Genomic DNA, 15,711 nt, shown 5'->3' on the forward strand with positions numbered 1-15,711 from the left:
GGCTCAATCCTGGGTCCACTGCTCTTCTCAATCTACATGCTTCCGTTAGGTTAGGTTATCTCAAGGCACAATGTGAGCTACCACAGCTATGCTGATGACACGCAGCTGTATTTATCAGCACCTGATGACTCTGACGCTGTTAATTCACTAACACAGTGTCTTACTTGTGTTTCTAAATGGATGAATAGTAATTTTCTCAAGCTAAATAAAGAGAAAACAGAAATTTTAATGATTGGCAATAATGGATATAATGAGGTTATTAGAAATAAACTTGATGCATTAGGATTAAAAGTCAAGACAGAGGTAAAGAACTTAGGGGTAACTGTTGACTGCAACCTGAATTTTAAATCACATATAAATCAGACCACTAGGACAGCATTTTTTCACTTAAGAAACATACTGTAGCAAAAGTTAGATCTCTTATATCATTGAAAGATGCTGAGAAATTAGTTCACACTTTTGTTTTCAGTTGACTAGATTACTGTAACGCACTCCTCTCTGGACTACCCAAAAAAGTGTTGTTATGCACCTAAAATCTGGAATAGCCTGTCAATAGGAATTTGCCAGGCTGATACGATGGAGCACTTTAAACAACTGCTGAAAACACATTACTTTAACATGGCCTTCTCATAACTTCATTTTAATTTAATCCTGATACTCTGTATATTCCATTTATTATCATAACTATTCATGGTGGCTCTAAAATCCGTACTGACCCCTATTCTCTCTTCTGTTTCTTTTCCCGGTTTTCTGTGGTGGCGACCTGTGCCAACACCACCTAATCAAAGCACCATGAGGGCCTACATTGATAGATTAAAAGCCAGAAGTCCATGTGACAGTCATCATCAAGTCTTTCCAAGAGAACCCTAAATACAAAGAGGACTGTTTCATTTATGTTAGGTAGAATGCACAGAGGGGAATGGGTGGTCTCGTGGTCTGAAATCCCTGCAGATTTTACTTTTTCTCTCCAGCCATCTGGAGTTTTTTTTGTTTTTTCTGTCCTCCCTGGCCATTGGACCTTACTCCTATTCTATGTTAATTAGTGTTGTCTTATTTTAATTCATACTTTGTCTTTTTTTTTCCTTTTTCTTCATCATGTAAAGCACTTTGAGCTACATTTGTATAAAAATGTGCTATATAAATAAATGTTGCTGTTGTTCTATGGGAACTCGAGCGTCTCTCCTAGTGCTCCTCAACTCGGGAATTCTCTTCCATCTTATATTCGTCAGCTCTATTCAATAACACATTTTAAAACTACCCTCAAAACTTATCTTTTCAAACTGGCGTACCAATTGTGAATTTTATAACTGCCAGTTATCTTTGTCTGTCTTTCTTTTAACAGTGAAATGATACCCTCAATGACAAAAACAAACAACTTTTTTGTATTGTATACAAATTGGCTTAATAATTTCTGAAAACATTTCACTCATTCCTCTCTCAATCTCTCTCTCACACACACACAATGTGGTTACTTAAATATACTGTATACAGGATAGGATCTAAAATCCTTGAAAAAGAACTGTCTTAGATAGCTTTTTCCGTATGCTGCCGCTCTGTAATTTGAGAGTATTCAGTCTGGCAATATGGTGCAGCCTTAGTTTGTGGAAGACAGACACAACTAAAGACATGAGTATAAAATGATGGTTGTCAAATTCAAACTGTGTTTCCTCAATGTGCTCCTTGAGAAAAAACACATCATCTGAAGCAATCTCAGCCCAAACACACTGATTGACCAAAGATACACTGACAGCTTGTCCTAATGTCGACTGTCGGGTAACACGCTCAGCTACTTTGACCACCTTGACTGTATCCTCAGAAGGAATCATCAAACCTCCTTTGTTTTTAATGTGATCAAGTGGTAGCTTTGATCATATGATGCCTTTACAGCATCTGTTACCAAACTAGCACAGCACATGTCATATGAAAGTTTTTTCAAAATCCTGTCTAAGGGCTACCTCCCACTGCGTCCCGAGGTAGATTTCTTTAGGAAACCTTCAAAGTTTGAATAATGTTAACAGCTAGTTACTGACTAAATACGTTTAGCCAAAACGTTGTTTGGAGGCTCACTTGAGCACATAAATGCATAGCTTTGCTAGCTTAGCCTGGCGTAGCTAAAGAAAAGATTATAAAACGGAATTTTCTAATGGCCAAATATAACCAAAACAATTGTTGAGCCTTACCTATAAAATATAATCCCCCGCGATCTGGTTTGGAGCATACAGCGGTTTGTACAATCCCAAACAGCACATGCGTGAGGCATCTTTATCCATTACTTCAATCCACAGCAGTGCCACTCGCAATATGGCGGCGACGTTGACGTACGATGCTGCTGGTTATGCGGCGTCTAGTAATTCTATCTCTACGCCCGTTGCCGGCCCGATTCGCTCGCGCGCGCGTCCGTGTTGATAGGTTACGTCCTCGCACACTTTACGGTGCTGCCCAATCTGTTCAACGCATGCGTGAACACTTTACGGCACGTTAGGCTTTCAATATGTCTGCGCGCACGAATCCAGTAAGCACGTGGATCGGGTAGCGGCGGGGTGGAAGGCTGAGTCTTTGGCCTGCAGCCGGATACAATTGAGAAGTAACGCTGACTTTAACAAGAAATGATGTGGCTGTCGACGATGCAAATGCAATTAATGTTTTTAAGTTGCGCAGTACTTTAATGAACGTTACATCTCATCATTCAGTTCATTTCATGTGTGTAACAAATAAACGGTTGCCTCGGGCTTCTCTCCAAATCATAATAGGGTCCGCAGTCGCGTGCAGACACCACCGACCGGCTGGTCAGTCCAGGGCACGTGCACGGGGCCGCTGGTTGGGGTATTTTACATTCATTAACTAACGAAAGGCCAAAGAAGGCACCGCGGATTAAAGAAACCCCGATCAGCAGCGAGCATCCATTTTTAGAAAAGCCGGCAGCGCACCGAGCCGCAGATGTGAAGCCATCAGGCGGACAATCACGGAGTAGAAATGAGCAGCAGCTGTGCGGACATTAAAAAAGTTAAACACGTGAAGAGCAGAGCGGGCACTCCGATGAGGGTCTCTGACGACTGGCTACCTAATGATCTCTTCTTCATCTCGTATATGCCGCAAGTACGTACCTCTCCCTTGTGGCTCAACCCGCGTCTTCCACTCGACTGACCTGCATCTCTGTGTGGCTCCTTTGTTGGTCTCTGCCTCTGATCACAGGGGGTCACACATCAGCCTGACGGATATAGATAGCTGTGCTCTCCAGGGGCTTCATTTTCACCCCCACCTGTCTCTGTCTGTCACAGTGTCAGATATCCACACGTCTTACCAAAGCAGAAAGAGTCATAAAACTAACAAAACATAATAATATAGAAATAAAAAGATAAACAGATGTGCAGAAGGGAACAATAATAAAATACATAATTATCCATCCATTTACTCAATCAAGGCAGGTTTGGTGGGCCGCTGGAGCCAATTCCAGCAGACATTGAGCACAGGGCAGGAAGAACACCTGGTGTCACACACACACAAGCCACATTAACACACCAATTCACCTCTCCTGCATATCTTTAGACTGTGAGAGAAAGCGGATCCATCAGGAAGAACCCCACAGTTACACGGGCAGAACATGCAAACTCCATGTAGAGAGAAGTTAGAGCTCCAATCTCAGCCTCGTGTTGTGAGCTGCCCTTATACAGATATATAAATATTCACATATACATTAGCATAACTGTACAATTAACTATAGGTAAGTATAAATAGCACACATGAGCAATCCATGTCATTTTACACCCATTTTGTTTCTCTCGCTTTCTGCATCAACTGCTCTCTCTGCCATCTGGTCTTCCTTTCTCACCACAACGGCCAGTTTGATTTTGTCGTCCTTGTCTTCAACAAGACCACGCAGACATGCTGGTCAGTGGAGTGGATGACGTGGACTGAGCCACACAGCACAGGTACGCACTTGTGCCATATAAGAGAAGAAGAAGAGAGCGCTGGGCAGCCAGTCGTCAGAGACCCTCATCAGAGTGCCCGCTCCGCTCTTCATATCCCCATGTTTAACTTTTTTAATGTCATTTCTACCTCGTGACTGTCCGTGTGATGGCTGCACATCTGCGGCTCAGTGTGCTACCGGCTTTCTTGTGGATGCAGCTTGGGGTTTCTTTAATCCGCTATGCCTTCCTTGGCTTTGTCTATCTATCTGTCATTTTCTCGGACATGGTATGGTGTTGTTATGCTTGCGTGTCGTCTCCTGGTCCTTTTCCTTTTTGTAACAGTTATCCTCGGTCACTTATGTGTCTCATCCCATCCTGTTCTTATTCCTAATTGTGCTTAACTTTTTAATGAAACCCCTAGCTTGATGCCCACCACCTGAATCTGTTAGAGCAATAAAATGCAAGAATCCATGACAGATTATTCGAAAACGTTATCTAGTAAACCGCTAGCTAATAGTCATTAACTTTCTTTACATCCAAGTTAACTAACTGAACACTCAGTAGCTTGTATGTTAACTTTGTCTTCTTTTTCTAGATTTTGAGCACACTAAGCCATGTCTGATCTGAATTGGTTTGCCCCCTAAGCTTCTGCTGGTGTGCCAGGGTGGTTTCTTTTCTTAGATAGATAGATACTTTATTAATCCCAAGTGGAAATTCACATACTCCAGCAGCAGCATACTGATAAAAAACAATAAATTAATGAGTAATAACAATGCAGGTATAACAGACAATAACTTTATATAATGTTATCGTTTACTCCTGAGGGTGGAATTGAAGAGTCGCATAGTGTCTGTCAGTCTGTCAATGGAGCAGGATGGTGACAGCAGTCTGTCGCTGAAGCTACTCCTCTGTCTGGAGATGATCCTGTTAACAAGTCTTGGCAGTTTTATTCTGCGGTCCCTTCATTCTCTTATCAGATCATTTCAAAACTGTGTGACAGCCACTCTGGGGTTTAGGGGGTCATTACTGTCACATGTTCAGAGTACAGTGAAGCTCAAACAGCTGAAACAAATTGACGTCAGTGTTGATGAAATCTGTAAGCTGCACATTTGTAGTTTGTGTTATTTCAGTCCACATCTGCAGATCATCGTAATTCAGATTTCGTCCCTCACTGTAGTCAGTGGCGTAGCTCTCTTGCTGAACGCCCCCGTGCAGCGCCCTGAGGTGAGCCCTCCTGTCTGGCATAACTGTTAGTAATTTATTCTCAACATGATCCTAGGGGCCGGCTGGGCAGTGGTGTCCTCGACCGCGTCACTATCATAATCACACGCTGGTGACAAATAAACCAGCTCTCTAAATGGAATTTGTACTAACTTTTTAAAATCACTTTATTACAGCTGCTGTAAGTTAGTAGAAATGAATTCAATTGTGGGAATGGAATGTGGGAGATGTGGGTAGTAGTGGTCATACATAAATATATTTAAGATGAGGACTTGCTTGCTATTCCAAAACAACTTTGTGAAGGAAGAAGTAACTTAAGCTAGAAAGCAGAAACTGTTCTGTGCTATAAAATGGAGCCATTTCTATTTGTAACAAATTAAAACGACAAAACCAGCTGACAGGATATGACTACACCATCGACCCATTTTACATAAGTTCATACAGTAAGGTGTCAGTGGTTCCAAGTTGGCATGTTTCAATTCTTGTTACAGGTGTGCCTTACTTTTAGCAGCATCACTCTTATAATGTTTGCCGGATCCGCAGCTACTGGCAGAAATGGTGTTGTCTGGCGAGAGTATAAAAAGCAGCAAATTGTTCAAATATTCGACTAACGTGGACCATAACTTAACAACAGAATTTCTATGATTTACTGTTTACGAGTTTGAATTTCAAAAATTGTTGACATCAAATCAAAGTACAAAAGTAACAATTATTTACGATAATAATGTATTTTTACACCATTCATGTGACGCCCTTCAAAACTTCTTCCGTTCATGTCTGCTGTGGTATGCCAAAAGTCGCCAAATTTGGGAATGTGCACTCCTCTGTAAGGCGGACTAGGACATGTTGTCCCTCTGATTAGGCTCTGAGCCTCCAAACTCTAAATTTGTGTAAACTGTAGGTCTGCCGAATACGTAATATCATCATGGACTTGCCTGGTGATGGTGCAAACGTGCAAATAAAACTGTGAATTATTAACTCAATGAACTGTGCAAGTGATTGAAGTTATTGAGTGGGCCCCCCAAGCTCACAGGCCCATGTACTTTGCACAATCTGCACATGGATAACTGGAAGGTTTCATATGCAGGATTATATCATCTAGCTAAGAAGACTCAATAGGTTGAAAGGAAGTAAACTGGCTGTGCACTGGCCTTAGAGTGACTGGTGTCTTCCCACAGTAATCAACACTTGGAAGAGTAATGCTGGAACAAATGGCTTGAATTTAACTTATAAAATAATTAAGAAAAAGCTCACAGGTCTCAGGCGTACTCTCAGGGAAGCTGCTGATAGGTTTGTTTAAAAGAGTGTTTATGGTGCTAAACAGCACCCTAAGTCTCGAGGCAACATTCGCAATTAAACACAATAAAAAATGTGATTTTGCTGATCTCACAGCCTCTTGTTAGGACTTCCAGCGAGTTCTAAGAATTTCATAAGAGACCTGCACTTTGTCCTTTTTCCACCTCTGTTGTAATATTTATGTGTTACCCGAAGAGGTAACGTGGGTCCTCCTCCCCATGGGCTCACCACCTATGGGAGGGGCCAAGGAGGTTGGGTGCAGTGTGAGTTGGGTGGTGGCCGAAGGCGGGGACCTTGGCGGTCTGATCCTCGGCTACAGAAACTGGCTCTTGGGACGTGGAATGTCTCCTCTCTGAAGGGGAAGGAGCTTGAGCTAGTGCGCGAGGTCGAGAGGTTCCGGCTAGATATTGTCGGACTCACCTCGACGCACAGCTTGGACTCTGGAACCAATCTCCTTGAGAGGGGCTGGACTCTCTACCACTCTGGAGTTGCCCCGTGAGAGGCCGAGCAGGTGTGGGCATACTTATTGCCCCCACTGGAGCCTGTGCATTGGGGTTTACCCCGTGGACAGAGGGTGGCCTCCCTCCGCCTTCGGGTAGGGGGAAGGGTCCTGACTGTTGTTTGTGCGTATGCGCCGAACAGCAGTTTGGAGTATCCACCCTTTTGGAGTCTCTGGAGGGGTTGCTAGAGGGCATACCTTCTGGGATTCCCTCGTTTTGCTGGGAGACTTCAATGCTCACGTGGGCAATGACAGTGAGACCTGGAAGGGCGTGATTGGGAGGAATGGCCCCCCCGATCTGAACCCGAGCGGTGTTTTGTTATTGGACTTCTGTGCTCGTCACGGATTGTCCATAACGAACACCATGTTCAAGCATAAGGGTGTTCATATGTGCACTTGGCACCAGGACACCCTAGGCCTCAGGTCGATGATCGACTTTGTGGTCGTGTCCGGACTTGCGCCATATGTCTTGGACACTCGGGTGAAGAGAGGGGCGGAGCTGTCAACTGATCACCACCTGGTGGTGAGTTGGCTTCGATGGTGGGGGAAGATGCCGGTCAGACCTGGTAGGCCCAAACGTTGTGAGGGTCTGCTGGGAACGGCTGGCAGAGTCCCCTGTCAGAAGTAGCTTCAACTCCCACCTCCGCAGAACTTCAACCACGCCCCGAGGGAGGTGGGGACATTGAGTCCAATGGGCCATGTTCCGCGCCTCTATTGTTGAGGCGGCTGACCGGAGCTGTGGCCGCAAGGTGGTCGGTGCCTGTCGTGGCGGCAATCCCCAACCCGCTGGTGGACACCGGCGTGAGGGATGCCAAGCTGAAGAAGGAGTCCTATAGGACTTTTTGTCCTGTGGGTCTCTGGAGGCAGCTGATAGGTACCGCAGGCCAAGCGAACGCTGCTTCGTTGTTGCTGAGGCAAAACTCGGGCATGGGAGGAGTTTGGAGAGGCCATGGAGAACGACTTTCGACGGCTTCGAGGAGATTCTGGTCCACCGTCCGCGCCTCAGGAGGGGAAGCAGTGCAGTGTCAACACCGTATATGGTGGGGATGGTGCGCTGCTGACCTCACTGACGCTAGGGTCGGTGGGAGGAGTACTTCAAGACCTCCTCAATCCCACTAACATGCCTTCCACGAGGAAGCAGAGCCTGGGGACTCTGAGGTGGGCTCTCCCATCTCTGGGACTGAAGTCACCGAGGTGGTCAAAAACTCCTTGGTGGCAGGGCCCCGGGGTGGATGAGATACGCGAGTTCCTTAAGGCTCTGGATGTTGTAGGACTGTCTTGGTTGACACGCCTCTGCAACATCGCATGGACATCGGGACAGTGCCTCTGGATTGGCAGACCGGGTGGTGGTCCCCTCTTTAAAAGGGGACCGGAGGGTGTGTTCCAACTATAGAGGGATCACACTCCTCAGCCTCCCTGGAAAAGTCTATTCGGGGTTCTGGAGAGGAGGGTCCCGGATAGTCGAACCTCGGATTCAGGAGGAACAGTGTGGTTTTCGCCCTGGTCGCGAACAGTGGACCAGCTCTTCACCCTTAGCAGAGTCCTGAGGGTGCATGGGAGTTTGCCCGACCGGTCTACATGTGTTTTGTGGACTTGGAAAAGGCATTCGACCGTCCCTCGGGAATCCTGTGGGGGTGCTCGGGAGTATGGGGTACCGGACCCCTGATAAGAGCTGTTCGGTCTCTGTACAACCGTGTCAGAGCTTGGTCCGCATTGCCGCAGTAAGTCGAGCCCGCTTCCAGTGAGAGTTGGACTCGCCAGGGCTGCCCTTTGTCACCATTCTGTTCATAACTTTATGGACAGAATTTCTAGGCGCAGCCAGGGTGTTGAAGGGGTCCGTTTGGTGGACTCAGGATTGGGTCACTGCTTTTGCAGATGATGTTGTCCTGTTTGCTTCATCAGGCCGTGATCTTCAGCTCTCTGGATCGGTTCGCAGCTGAGTGTGAAGCGGCTGGGGTGATAATCAGCACCTCCAAATCCAAGAGCATGGTCCTCAGCCGGAAAAGGGTGGAGTGCCCTCTCAGGGTTGGGGAGAGATCCTGCCCCAAGTGGAGGAGTTCAAGTATCTCGGGTCTTGTTCACGAGTGAGGTAAGAATGGAGCGTGAGATTGACAGGCGGATCGGTGCGGCATCCGCAGTGATGCGGCTCTGCATCGGTCTGTCGTGGTGAAAAAAGAGCTGAGCCGTAAGGCAAAGCTCTCAATTTACCAGTTGATCTACGCTCCTACCCTCACCTATGGTCATGAGCTATGGGTAGTGACCAAAGAACGAGATCGCGAATACAAGCGGCTGAAATGAGTTTCCTCCGCAGGGTGTTTGGGCTTTCCCTTAAAGATAGGGTGAGAAGCTCAGTCATCCGGGAGGGGCTCAGAGTAGAGCCGCTGCTCCTCCGCATCGAGAGGAGTCAGATGAGGTGGCTCGGGCATCTGATCAGGATGCCTCCTGGACGCCTCCCTGGTGAGGTGTTCCGGCACGCCCAACCGGGAGGAGGCCCGGGAAGACCCAGGACACGCTGGAGGGACTATGTCTCCGGCTGGCCTGGGAACGCCTTTGGGATTCTCCCGAAGAGCTGGAAGAAGTGGCCGGGAGAGGGAAGTCTGGGCCTCTGCTTGTTGCTGCCCCCGACCCGACCTCGGATAAGCGGAAGAGGATGGATGGATGGATGGAAAATATTAATACATATATGTGCAGTTTTGTTTTAAGATATGTCATTGAAATGTATTATTATCAGGCATTGTTTAGGCATCTGTGTCATAAGGAAGGCGCCAGAAAAAAGGACCTCGATTGCCATCATTTAATTTTGCACAATTTGTGAAAACAAGACATGGTGTCAGAATAGAGGACAGTCATAGATTTTGCTGCAGTTCCCTCGCCACGAATTGACTGGGATTCTCTTAACCTGCCAGGAGAATGGAAAAAGTTCCTACAACATGTGGAGCTGATGTTTTCTGGGGCGCTAAAAGGCAAAGACGAGAGTGAGAAATGCAGCTACCTGCTCCTGTGGACTGGGGAAAAAGGAAGAGTCATTTTCAACACATGGACTGTCACCCAGGAGGAAGCCAAGGTACTGAAAACTTTTTGGACCGCTTTGAGGCGTATGTCATGCCTAAGATGAATACAATATTCGCGAGATACAAGTTTAATGAGAAGACACAAGGTATAAATGAGACTTTTGATCACTTTGTAACGGAGTTAAAATTGCTGTTGAAGGACTGTGCTTATGCAAACGAAGATGAGATGGTCAGAGATAGAATAGTGTTTGGTGTAAATTCAACGAAAGTGCAAGAGAAACTTTTAAGTGCCGGGTCTGAGCCAACATTAAATAAAGCCGTGGACATCACAACATCGCACGAGATAGCACAAGCACAGCTGAGAACCTTCGATGCAGGCACCCCAAGTGGCTCACGTGAACCACTCCAAAGAGTGCTGAACAGAAAACACATTACACAATTGAGAAGGCAGCAAAAGAATATGAAGAGAGTGACGCATACAAGCATATTCAAAAGTGCAGCTACTGCGGAAACAAAGCACACGGTGGAAAAAGTCAATGTCCAGCTAAAGGAAAACAGTGTAAAAAATGTGGTAAGTTGAACCACTTCGCTAAAGTTTGCAGGACTGGGAAAGGTAAATCCGTGCATGCAGTGTGTGATGTCTCAGATAAAGAGGAAGACAAGCTGTTTATTGATGCAGTAAGAAAGGAACAACCTGAAGCTGAACAAGACTTTGCAGACATGGCAATAGGAAAGCAAGGTGAAAAACTTCAATTTAGATTAGACACCAGTGCATAAGATAATGTAATTCCTGTGAGTGAGTACAATAGTCTACTGAGTGAATGCAATACAAACTGTGAGCAGCTTATAGTAAGAGGTACATGTACGCTGCATTGTAAATACATGGAGCGCAGCATGGTTTTGGATTTCAATGTTATAGAGACGGGCAGCACGGTGGCACTGCTGCCTCACAGTAAGGAGACCTGGGTTCGCTTCCCAAGTCCTCCTTGCGTGGAGTTTGCATGTTCCTCCCGTGTCTACGTGGGTTTCCTCCCACAGTCCAAAGACATGTAGGTTAGGCGCATTGGCAATCCTAAACTGTCCCTAGTGTGTGTTTGCTGTGTGCCTGGGGATTTGTTCCTGCCTTGCGCCCTATGCTGGCTGGGATTTTCTCCAGCAGACCCCGCATGACCCTGTGTAAGGATATAGCAGGTTGGACTATGACTGACTGACTCTTATAGAGACACAGGCACCTCCAGTGTTAGGGCTAAAGGCATGTCTAGATTTAGATTTGATTAAGCTTGTCCTAGCAGTGACCTTACCAGCTGACATACAGTCGATAAAAGGAGAGTTGGCTGACGTTTTTAAGGGCATTGGTCCTTTCCCTGGGGAGTGTAGTGTTCACCGTGACCCCGCAGCAGTTCCAGTAGTGTACCTGCCAAGAAGGATTCCCCTTGCCTTGCGAAGTCGACTAAAGGAAGAGCTGCTGAATATGGAGAAATCAAGAATCATTTGCAAGGTGACAGAACCAACTGTATGGGTGAATGCATTGGTGGTCGTTGAAAAACCAAGAACATGCAAGCTCAGAGTTTGTCTTGACCCTAGAGACTTGAAGAAGGCTATTAAACGGCCCCACTACCCTCTGCCAACACTACAGGACATCATGCCACAGCTGACAGGAGCACGCTACTTTAGCATAGCAGATGCTCATTTGGGATACTGGGCTATAAAGCTCACGGAAGAATCTTCTATGTTGACAACATTTAACACCCAGATTGGATGCTATCATTTCCTATGCTTACCATTTGGCCTCATCTCTGCCCAGGATGAATTTCAGAGGAAAACAGATGAGACATATCAAGGCCGCAATGGAGTAGTTGCCATCGTGGACGACATCCTCATCTATGGTGCAACCCATGAAGGGCATGACCAGAACCTCCATGCCAACCCACCGCAGAAGATAAATACAGGATATGCAAAACATTCAAATAGAATAAAAGACAATAATGCAGACTAGATTACAACATATAATTCTACAAAAAAATCTTGAACAAGGGCGGCACGGTGGTGCAGTGGTAGCGCTGCTGCCTCGCAGTTAGGAGATCCGGGTTCACTTCCTGGGTCCTCCCTGTGTAGAGTTTGCATGTTCTCCCCGTGTCTGCGTGGGTTTCCTCCCACAGTCCAAAGACATGCAGGTTAGGTGCATTGGCGATCCTAAATTGTCCCTAGTGTGTGCTTGGTGTATGTGTGCCCTGCGACGGGCTGGCTCCCTGCCCGGGGTTTGTTTCCGGCCTTGCACCCTGTGAACCTGTAGTTAGGATATAACGGGTTGGATAATGGATGGAAGATACAAGCAGAAAAAGGCAGAAAAAGAGAAAGGCAGAATTGGAGATGATGTAAATGTAGTTGGGTGAAGCATCAAAGTGAGAAGCAGCGCTGATAAAATCAAAGAGATTCTAGAGGAGGACAGGGAGGAGACGAGGGGATGGCAGATTCCCTTTGCCCCGCCGGCAGATGCTGCATTAGAATGTCCATTAATCACAGCAAAAGTGAACATCACAGGACGAGTGGGGGAGCAGGAAACACAGACAGGGATGGCAGAGAGCAGACACAGAACTGCTGATAAAGACTAGCAGTGAGGAAACAATATGGCAGTGGTTATCAAAACAAAAAAGGGGCATGAATGTTGCTATATGTGGCGTAATTTCGCTATTTGTAAGGAAATTTTAAACTTGTAGCAGTGTATCAGCAGCAAAAAATATAGGAATACATTTTATTAGTGTTTCAAAAAAACGTTAGGGGGCGGAATTAAAACTGTTATGAAAATTTGGGTCGCAAATACTTAAAGGTTGAGAAACACTGCAATATGGGGAGAAAGGCAGAGTTTAAAAAGGACAAATGCTGACAAGGGAACGGCAATTGTCAAAAAGCAGAGGTAGACAAAGAGACAGAGGAGGATTCAGATTATTAGGAAATGATAGGGAGAAGCACACAGAGGGCGGCAGATTATGAAAACATGAGCGATATGTTGGACCGCTATCAGAAAACTGGAGGGATACTAAGAGAATGTGAGGAGGGCTAACGGAGGGCCAAATTGGAGGAAAGATGTAAGATTATAGGAACCCTCTGTGAATTTCCAGATGAGGAAACTAGATAGAGCAATGAGATTGGAAGGAGGTAAGCAAAGAGAAGGGCGTACATCAACAAGTGGAAGGGGACTGAGGCCCTACACACCCATCATGATAAGGACAATACAAAGAAGTAAATTGATAAGGAGAAAGACCTAAAGATGGAGTGAATTTGAAATAAGTGATGAGGAGGAAGAGTTAGTAGCAGAAAACTCAGATGATTGGGAGAAGGAAGATGAGTAAATAGTAAGAGATGAAATAAGAGAAAGTTAAAACAGTGAGCAGCAGGACGGTCTGATAAGAAATATGATGAGATGGAAGGATAGAGAAAGAGGACCAGAATGTCAAAAGGTCCCAGCTAACACATCCATTTGTAGAGGAGTTAAAATGAGAATTAAGAAATAAACAGCCGCCACACCAGGGGTCCCCAGAAGGAGTGACTTTTGCTGTGGAATTAGGGAAAGAAATAAAGAGAAGTGCAGAATGGAGAGGGTTACTTGGCATGGACCTTCACACAGGTGAACTGCAGAGCGCAGAGGGGAGTGCTGGTAATTTGAGTGCAGGTGATTTTAACCAAAATGGTGTAGAAATCTCGGGAGTCAGTAAATTTCAATTACCAATATTAATAAAAGGAGATAGAGCTCCGTACATGCCATGAGGAATGCAGGTCCTCGAGGGCCTGTTTGGGATTAATGGTGGATGATGGGGAAGCTGCTGGCTGTAGAGAATATGAAAGCACTGTTGTTGAGGATCGGGGGCACCAGCCAAATGGAGCACCTACTGGGTATATCAACTCTGGCTACAGTTACAGGCCCCACTATGTATGATGCAGACTCTTTTGATACTTATCATTCCTAAACATGGAGGGTCCATAGAGAGGAATATCCACTGAAATTTGACTCGAAAATGCTAACAGGGGAGCCAACTGTGTTTGTGGACAGAAGGTGCAAAACAGAAATGGAAAAATATCCAGAGGGGCACCCAATGATGACTGCTCTGCTCAGAAGGACAGTGAGAACTGCATTACCTGAGCTGATCAGACGAAAGGCTGGAGGACACTGTGGGCCGAGAGACCAAGTCATGCAGGCAGTTCTGTGATTACGTGGCTAATCCTGTGGACAAAATCACAGAGACGAGAAAAAGTCAAGTCACCGGGAAATAGAAGTCCAAAGAAAGCGGACTCACCTCCAGAGGGGGAGCTAACACAGAAACATAAAAGGAAAACACAGGCTGTGGTGGTCTGTGCCCCAGAAATGAATACTGCGGAGGTACACTCAGTAATGGCACCTGTGGTATCTGCCAGAACACCCCCAGCAGCACTGGCTCTGACCCCTGTTAATATATATGTCCAGCAACCCGGTTAGGGAAAGGGACAGCAAAAGAACAAAGAGGGTGGAAATTCTAAGTCACTACAAGGACCACCTGGTGTCTGTAGGGGATGTGGCCTTCCGGGACATAACAGGAGAAACTGCAGGTAAACCCATGGGAACAGGGTAATCAGTCAGACTAGAATAATCAAAAAATCGCCAGTCTAATTCCCAGCAGAATTTCAGTCAGCCAAACTGGAGTCAGCAACAGGCTTCTTTAGGGCCCACCAATGCTTGGCTGGAATTTAATCAGGACTTTTAGGGGGGCCATAGAATCATACTTGGGAGGGTCAATATTCGATGTTAACAGAGGGTGCAGACACAGAGCCAGTAACAACTATTGAAGTTAAAAGAAAAGGCATTCCTGTAATGATAGATACTGGAGCCACTTCTACATGTGTCAACAAGAGAGATCTGATGCACCTTCTAACGTCTGGTCAACATGTTAAGATGGTAGGATTCTCAGGACAAACACAAATAATTCCCCTGATGGTTCCAGTGCATCTGTGCATTAAAGACAAAATAATTCTAATTGCCATACTGGTTTCTGACTGTTCACCTGTAAATGTACTGGGAAGAGACGCGCTGTGCAACTTAAATTTGACTCTCTGGTGTACCCCGGACGAGTATGCATTGTTCCAAATGGTGATCAGACACAAATGACATTGCAAACCATTGTGGCTACAGTTTACTTGGCACAGGACACGCCACCTTACTCCATCAGCCAGGCTGGAGCTGATCTCTGGAAAGAATGGGGATCATTTATTGAAATGAAATTGCCAGGGGCCCGGAAACCTAAATTGGAGCCTCGCTGCATGATGATTTATGATAATGGAGGCAATGGCCAGTTGGAGCAGAGATGGCTCTCTGAAACTGCTCCTCAGCATGTCCTTCTTGTCACATGCTACGTGATAATCGGGAAACGGAGCTGCTAAGCAGATAGACCAAAACAAATTCACTTAGAAATGGTTCAGAAACCCTTCTGCTGTGCCAAACGTGACTTTGCTAGTAGCTGAGGGATTTGAGAACAAAGACTTAGGGTCTGTGATGAAAAGCACAGAGCGAGCATGATGGAGCCTGACAGATAACATAATGATCAATCGATCTGAGGATAAAAAAGGGAAAAAGAGACAAATTGTCCTTATTGGTGTGTCCTATTGCAAGGGTGGTCAAACTTCTCTAGGGAAGTATTATCAAGGCTAGATTGTAAACATTCTAGTATTTGGCAAACCACAAAGCAAAGACCACCCTCTCACACCAAGATATCTCATTCGGAGTTCAAGTGCTATACTAGGAAGGGTC

General features: G+C 45.9%; 2 protein-coding genes across 2 annotated transcripts in view; one reads left to right on the forward strand and one right to left on the reverse strand.

The window, feature by feature from the left end:
• The window catches only part of LOC120533536 (zinc finger protein 525-like), a 42,588-nt gene extending 39,144 nt beyond the window's left edge, over positions 1–3,444 (reverse strand). The window contains exon 1 of the mRNA XM_039760471.1: positions 3,105–3,444. The gene's annotated coding sequence lies outside the window, so the exon portion shown is untranslated. The remainder of the gene's footprint in view (positions 1–3,104) is intronic.
• LOC120533562 (gastrula zinc finger protein XlCGF26.1-like) overlaps positions 1–15,711 on the forward strand; it is an 813,484-nt gene that overhangs the window by 181,416 nt on the left and 616,357 nt on the right. The window lies entirely within an intron of this gene.

Source organism: Polypterus senegalus, chromosome 8 (genome assembly GCF_016835505.1).
Source record: "Polypterus senegalus isolate Bchr_013 chromosome 8, ASM1683550v1, whole genome shotgun sequence".
Lineage (NCBI taxonomy): Eukaryota > Metazoa > Chordata > Cladistia > Polypteriformes > Polypteridae > Polypterus > Polypterus senegalus.